Source organism: Ursus maritimus, unplaced genomic scaffold (genome assembly GCF_017311325.1).
Source record: "Ursus maritimus isolate PB19 unplaced genomic scaffold, ASM1731132v1 scaffold_20, whole genome shotgun sequence".
NCBI classification, from domain to species: domain Eukaryota; kingdom Metazoa; phylum Chordata; class Mammalia; order Carnivora; family Ursidae; genus Ursus; species Ursus maritimus.
The window spans coordinates 27,056,132-27,063,910 of NW_024424453.1; positions in this window are offsets into that span (position 1 = coordinate 27,056,132).

Below are 7,779 nucleotides of genomic sequence, written 5' to 3' on the forward strand. Positions count from 1 at the left end.
TTCGGAAATTGATCTTATGGAATGCTGGCTTCTCTCCCATTGCAATGTTGCCAGGAAGAAATCAGCATCATCTTGGGATGGGGGAGGTACAGAAGGATCTATCTTAAAATAACGGAAAAGAAAACCCAAGAAGCTAGCTCTTCTGGAGAGAGCTTCACTCATCTGAGAGTTGACAAAGCAAAGGGTTAAGTGATTGGATTCTGGAAACACTGTGGGCAAGTCATCTTGCTTTGTTCTGCCTCAGATATTTCATTTGTGAAATGGGGATAATTATATTACATGATTCACAAGTTTGTTGTAGATTAAATACATGCACATGTAAGCTTTTAGAAGCTAATAAATGCCGAATACTCATCAGATACTGGTAATACACAGATCAAGTGCAGTAAGCTTAAAAGTAGCTCCGCGGGGGTGGGGATGGGAGAGGAGAGGATGGGAATTCTCACTTCTTCCTTTCTGATTTCTCTCACTTTTCCAATAACATCATTTTTTGTTCAGTTCCTTGCAGAAAGCATTGACTGAGGGCCAGCTGTGGGCCCAGCAGGGTGCACAATTCTGTAGGGGACCCACAAGGAGGAACAAGAATTAGAGGCATCATTTTCACCTCCATCTGCAAGAAAGACACTTCCATGCAGTGTGCACTTGTCCAGTGTAGACGCTTGGTATTGCACCAGCTCAAACAAAGAGAAAGCAGGAGTTAGGTAGACACTCTGCTCTAAACAACAATCCAGGATGGAGGGAGGGCGTTCTAGGTAAGAGGACATAGGAAGCAAAGTCAGAGAGGCTTGGCTTACTGTGATAAATTGGGGGGTGTAGTAAAAAGACCAAGCTGGCTGGAACAATGGTCAAACTTAGGGGCTGCTATAGATAATATTGTTAGCTGGGCAGATTCAAACAATGCCTATGGTAAGGCCATACTGGTTGTTAAAGTACTGAAATCTGCCCACGTACTGTCATCAACCTTGAACAACCAGCCCCACCCCCACAGAAGTCCCCGAAACCCAGAACTAAAGATTAACATCCAGTTCTACAGGGGGCTTCCAGGGCCACGCGGCTCTAGCACTGTGGCCAGTGATCAATTTTGATTGGTCTGTTGAAAATCACCCAGATTATCGATGCACAGAGGACCTCAAGGTCTAGACTGGGGAGATGGTGCTTTATTCCGGAGACCACAGAGACTCACTGGTAGTCTGCTGTCCTAAAAAATTCCCTTTTTCGTGCGAGGGCACCATGGAGCAAGACTCCTGCTACGGGGGTGTTTATCTCAGCCACACTGAATGGCAGGCATTTGCTCTTTTCCACGGGTTTTTCCACAGGTTATCTGATGTCCACACTGAGGCCCCCACACCAACACAGGACAACAGAGCTGCTCGCCTGTCCTGGCCCTGATTCCGATTTTGCCACTGTGATGGTTGAGCAGTCACCTCTCCCAAACTTTAGGAAGGATATTGGTCATCACTTTGGGTCTGCCTCTGTCTTTTGCTTTCCCTGTGCAGATAGTTGGTTTGTCCTGCTAATTCTTTCTCAACAATTTCTCATCTCCTCAACCTCAGGGCCACCCATTTCCCTGACTGGTCCTCTACAAACCTCTTGATGGCTGAATCTTCTCTTAGCATCTGTCACTTCGATCTCGTCTTCCAAGGCAGAGAAAGAGTGTCTGGGGGGGGGGGGTGTGCTTAGGGAGGGAACACCGATGCTGGTTAGTCCTAAGCTGACACATCTGTTGATGAGGAGGACGGTTCCGAGGAAGCGCTGATGCTCTAGAGGTTGCCATGGGCCAAGTGGGAAAGTTCCTTGAGGACAAATTGGAAATTGATTCCTGATACTTTCAAATTGAAAGAAGGAAATTCTTGTTTTCTTTAAATAAGTCTGGGTAATTTTATCAAGGAGGTTGATTATATTGGAATTTTTGATGGATTCAGAAACAAAATTATTTCAATTCAGAAATATAAAAAATTACATTGGGTAAAACGATCATTTTCCTATCTTGTGTTTAAACAGATTACAGGATTCTTTGTCCTCTCCTCTGTAGATGGTTATTGAGCAAAATCTGAATCTCCCAGCTGCTTGATTTGTTGCTTTTTCAGACTCAGGACACACAAATGGTGCTTTTACTTTTCTCTCCAGCACTTCAGGGCCAAAGAGTTTGAAGAAGTCCAAGGTAGAATTTTCTGGCCAATCTTCTGAAGAACCACAGCAATGATAACCAGAAACCATCTTCCAGATAAACAGAGGACCCAGGACAAAGATGAGAATGAGTCACAGGTTTGTCTTTTTATTTATCATACCTAAAGTTTTCTGACTGTATCATTGTCTCCTTGTGGGCTCAGTCGCCTCCCAACCCAGTCCCCATAACCTAAATTCTGTCTCAGCCTCTACCAGCATTTTCAGCTACTCTTCCCATATTGGCTCTCATTTTTTCCTATATGTTACCCCAACACATTGATGAAGTCCTTGAGGTCTTGGAAGCTCTATCCCACCAAGGGACCCAAAGAAGTGGTCCACAGGCCCTCCATGACAATTATTCATTGATGTTGACGGGAAATGGTCCTTGTTAAAGGGAATTCAATCCAAGGAGATTGATTCTATATGTTGAACCACCACAGAAAGCACCAGATAAGATTGTCTTTGCTGCTGCAATTGTATTGTTACCATCTTTGTATAAACGGATGACTGAGGGTACAGCTCCACACATCTATTGCCTCGGAAAGCCACCCTCGGTAATCTGGACAGGTGCCAAGGAGACAGGACGATGCTCCTGGGGACAGTCTGCCCTGGCAGAGGAAGGGAGGCAGGGTAGCGTCACACGGGAGCACTGGAGCCCTGAGGTCAGCCTGCTTGCATTTGAATCCTGATTCTGTCATTGGTTCTCTGAGTAAAACTGGCAATGTTTTAGATGTTCTTTCACTTCATCATAAGCATTTATTGCTGAATAGAATTCCAGGGAAGGCTAACTAACCAACTGTTGTTACACTTTTCATGTACGGAGGATCAGTGGTGATAAGCCCTTTTCATTACTAAATTGGTGATATGTGTTCCGCCCGGTTTTGGCTTGATCTCTGTAGTTAGAGTTTGTCAATTCTGTTGAACTTTTCAAAGAAGCACCTTTTCACTCTGTTAATTTTTTTTTACTCTCTCTACTTTGGGTCTACTTCGCTCTTTTTCTAATTTTTTAAGTGAGACTCTGGGTAATTGATTTTGAGTTTTCCTTTCCAAGTACAGCTTTACCTACGTGGAACAAATCTTGATGTGTTGTATTTCTGCTGTGGCTGCTGTGGATCTCCTGTCTCCTTAAGACCACTTCTTAAAAACTGAACTCTGAAACAGGGGTATTGCTGCAACCCAAAGTGATTTTGGAATGGGACCATTCCCTGAACTTAAAAAAAATTCCCCATTCAGAGGACTTAATTCAGTGACTATTATTTCCTTGACCCTTGAATCCTCTTTTTCCTCGAGAAGATAACTGTATCTTTTTTGAGAGAAAGAACCCTGTAATTGTTTAAAGCGTGCTCCAGTTATTGGCCCTTTAGCCCAAGTTGGGTAAAAATCCCATCTTGAATAGTCTGTTACCTCCCTTCTGACTAGAAAGAATGCTAAGAATCAGCTTCACTAGGGTTTCCTGAATGCGTGTTTCCAGCTCACCCGGCACTGGCTTTGTTTTTCATGGTGCCTATTTGGCTGCATCCTGGGCTACTTTGCTGTGCTGAATGGGGTGTACATGGACTCCAAGAGTCAGTATGTGCTAGCAGAGAGTGATGCAAAGTGGAGTCCTTAGGGGGCACACCTGAGTAGATAAGATAGAAAGTAGGGGAAAGCACGTGCAGCCAGGCATCAGCATCTAGGTTTTATCACTCTGCCCAGTACAGAGGTGTGACAGCAAGCCCTTTCTTCCCTCTAAGTCTGTCCCACCAAGAACACGGGTTGTGTGGCCCTCAGAGCAGAGTGTGGCTGTGGAAGCCCCTTATAGGCTATAATGTACTACAGTGACTATTGTCTGGCATGGTTCTGCTTTCACCTCCCTACATCTTGGTCCCTACTTGTCCAGCAGATCTTGCTTTTTCCAGTTGCACACAGGCCCGCTATTCAGAATAGCCTGCACTTAGTTTAAGGCTCTGTTGTTGCTGTCTTGAAATTCCTAATAACTTTCAGTAAGGGACCCTATGTTCTCATTTTGTGCAGGGTCCCACAAATTCTGCAGCTGATCCTGTTTACCTGGAAGGCCCCTTGAAGACAAGGTAGTGGCTTGATGAGTAAAAGGGACACAGTGAGGCTCCAGGGGACAATTTCATAAGCGGTCACAGACAAGCCGGGTCCAATTTGGGATGACATGTCACGTTTCTGTGCCTCCCTAAAACTTCCAGCAGCACCTCCCCCGCCCCCATACCTCCTTGTAAGGAGAATTTTTGGAAGGCTAAATCATATTTTGCCGGATATTCTTCACCATACACCTGCCCCAACAACTCCCCCAGTGCTCATTCACATCCAGCAACCCAAGAATCAACAGCATCCATATGGTGCATCCTCTATAAATGAAAGCTCTTTTAATTAGTGATGGGACACCTCAAATAATTTCAGCAGATGCTTCCATTTCATGCAAACAGGCACATGTCTTTGCAATTGGGCAATATTGTTCTAATTATATCATAGCCTGCAGCCCAACTGGGTATGTCTCTTAGACAGTCTTTCTGAGGGAGAGCACGTGGGTTGGAGGACATCTATTTTATTCACTCTCCCGCCCCTCACCACACACACACACACACACACACACACACACACTATATCTCCTTTCAAGATTTAACGTTTGTAACTGGTTTTTGTTTAGTTTAGTATTTTTGTGTGTGTTTTTTTTTTTTTTTGGTTTTTTTTTTTTTTTTTTTTTTTTTTACTATTTTGATTTGCAAGTGCTTTCAACAGTCCGGAAAGGAGGAATGGGAAGGACATAATTATTTGGCACAAGAATGGGTGAGGAGAGAAGGCTCTAGGATTTTCCTTCTTTTTATAATTTCCTTAAAAAGAACAGGTCTGTTTCTTCAAGGAGGCTGCAGAGCAGACTGTGTGACGCAGAGATTCCTTTCACTCTCCCCAATATCCTGGGAGTCTACGGCAGAGATGACAGGGCTGTTTGCTATAATTAAAGCTCCCCTAGGAGGGGTGGGAGAGAGCGTGGTCTCTGAACAGACTGGGTTTGTATCTGGAGGTGTCAGCATGGTTCTACGTAGTTCTTGGCAAACAGTGTGAGAGGGACCTGTGGTCTTGTCATGCTTGGAAAAGTGTGTTGTCTGGGTCCACAAAAGGCTGGTTATGGTTGTTCACCAAGTAGTTCTAGCTCATTCTCCATCCTCTGAGCACATAGTAGGATCATGCTTCTGTCCTTCTTTGAGGGTTTCTAGATGGGGCTTCCATATGGGGCTCCATGTACTTCTAGATATCTCTCCATACGGGGCTGTGTGATTTACTTTGGCTAATGAACTATGAGTGAGCGTGAGCTGTGCCCCTTCCAGGTAGAAGACTTCAAGAGCCAGACTTCCTTCCCACTGCTGTGGTGGTCATGGAAGCACATGGCAAGATGAAGCTTCTATCAGCCTGGGTCACAGAGTGTCTAATCCGAGTAGAACCTTCCTGTGGGCCTAAGACTGTTTTGCTGTGTGATGCCACAGAAATTCTGAAGTTCATGGTGCAGCAAAACCGGGCCTAGCCTCACTCGTATGACAGTGGCTAGAGCTGGCCCAGCTTCCCTCTCTGGGGAGTTCTCCCAGGTCACTCCGAGCTGAGGAAAAGAGGTTCCTGGAGCAGCAACGGGAGGATTGGCAACACTGACACAAACAAGAGAGGCCCTGTTGGTAAACACCCATTTTAGGAACACTTCTCTCCCAGTCTGGTACATAGGAATAGCCGACCATGAGGTTTTCGGGCTATTTTAGGCAAGAAAGAACAGCTAGACTCTGGAGCAGGGAGACACAAATAGAATGACTCATGCCGAGCAGAGGAACAGGCTGAATGGAGCTGCATTGAGGCTACTTCGGGAGCACCCAAAGTCTCCTGGCACACCTGCCGGCCTTGTCCTCCCTGATGACCAAGAGCAGGTCCTGTCCTTTGCACTGGGGCCTGGCACTCAGGCCAGCCTGGGTTGAGGCGCTGCACAGGACAGCCGGTGGATATACCCAGATGTCCCATCTGGTAGGGGTGTCCTGAGGATGGCCTCGCTCTTTCCCCACCCCCTTGGCTGGGTAGGTCCATGATTTCTTGGTGAACAGTCTTACCAATCTGCTAGACTCATTTACTTTCCTGGTCATCTCTGATGACCCCAAGGTCTACAGCAGGCTCGGGGTTAAACGTTCCCACTCCTGCCACACCTTACCTGACGTTGCCCTGGGAACCACCATTAATGAAGCATCTACTTGTAGGAAACATGATCTGGGCTTCAAATGACCAATGAAAGTGTTTGAGCATTTCTCCGTCTGTAAGTCGGGGAGCTGGTGAAGATCTATAATATTCCCTGAGTGCCTCAAGTTTTTTTTTTCACCAAAGCAGAATATAAACAAAAAGGAAAGAAAATAAGAAGGAAAGCAAGCTTTTTATTTCAAACCTCTTCCACGAAACACTTCAATCTGCTTTATTACAGAGATAGTAAAAGTAATGGGGTTAAATTTAGATAAAAGCAAGGAGACACGGTAACTTTTATTTTAAGTTGCACAAAGCATATTTAAAAAGGTCTCTCTGGGTAAATGCTCTAGGCTGAGTCGCACCAAGCCGGAAGGGTTTCTCGTTCTGCCCACTGACAAGGGAAGGCTCAGAGAATGTGTCTCGTTCTGTAGGCAGCACCCCCAGCATCTGATCCGTACCTTCTCCAAGCTGACTGAGGTGCATAGACCACCTGTTATAGGAAGGGGCCCGGAAGCCTCCTTCAGTCTTGCCTAGAGGCAGGAGCTGGGTGGGATCATGCCGGGATCAAGGGATCTTCCAGCCGGGAAGGATAATGCATAATTAGGATGAACAAAAAATAGGAAACTATAGGAATTAAAGTTCCCTGCATTTCCTACCTAAGATGGTACTTAGGGAGAGAAGTTGGGGCAATACCCAAGCGATTAAAAATATCTGGCATATGGACCGTCTGAATGCACGTAAATGCTAGTGGTTTCAGGACATCATCAGCAGTGAGGTTACTTCGCACTTGGCCTCTCACTGTCTGGTGGGGGTGGCAGACAAATGTATTTCGGATCCGAGATGAAGGCTGTGTTAGAGATAGGCACAGCTTCTGGGGTGGGGGGGCTGCCGAGGAGGGGGCTCTGATTCTTCAGAGGAGGGGACCTCAGTCTGGATCTTGAAACAAGTGGAAATTAAGCGGCAGACCTGTGAGGGCAGCCTCCCTGGTGGGCTGAAGCCCTGGCGGGGAAGTGGCAGGAGGGGAAGCCGGAGAGGGCAAGGTGTCAGCCGCAGAGGACAGAATATGCCAGTGAGGGAGTGTAGATCTCCTCCCGAAGCTGAGGGAAGCTGGGGAAAGATTTTAAACATGGTCAGATGGAGGTGTCTCTCTCCAACCTTGGATGGAGAGTGACTAGAGGGCAGTGACATTGGGCAAGGCAATGAGCAGGTGAGAGATGGCCAGACCGGAGGGGGCAGGGAAGCAGGAAGCGACTCTGGGGCATCCAGGATGAAGGATGAGCTCGTCCCTCAGCTTTTGCCCTTTCTCGGGGAAGAGGCATGCCCGAGAAGCGAGCTTGCCACTGTCTAGCCCGGGCGTGCTTCCCCATAACAAATGCATCTGAGGGTTTGTCTGGG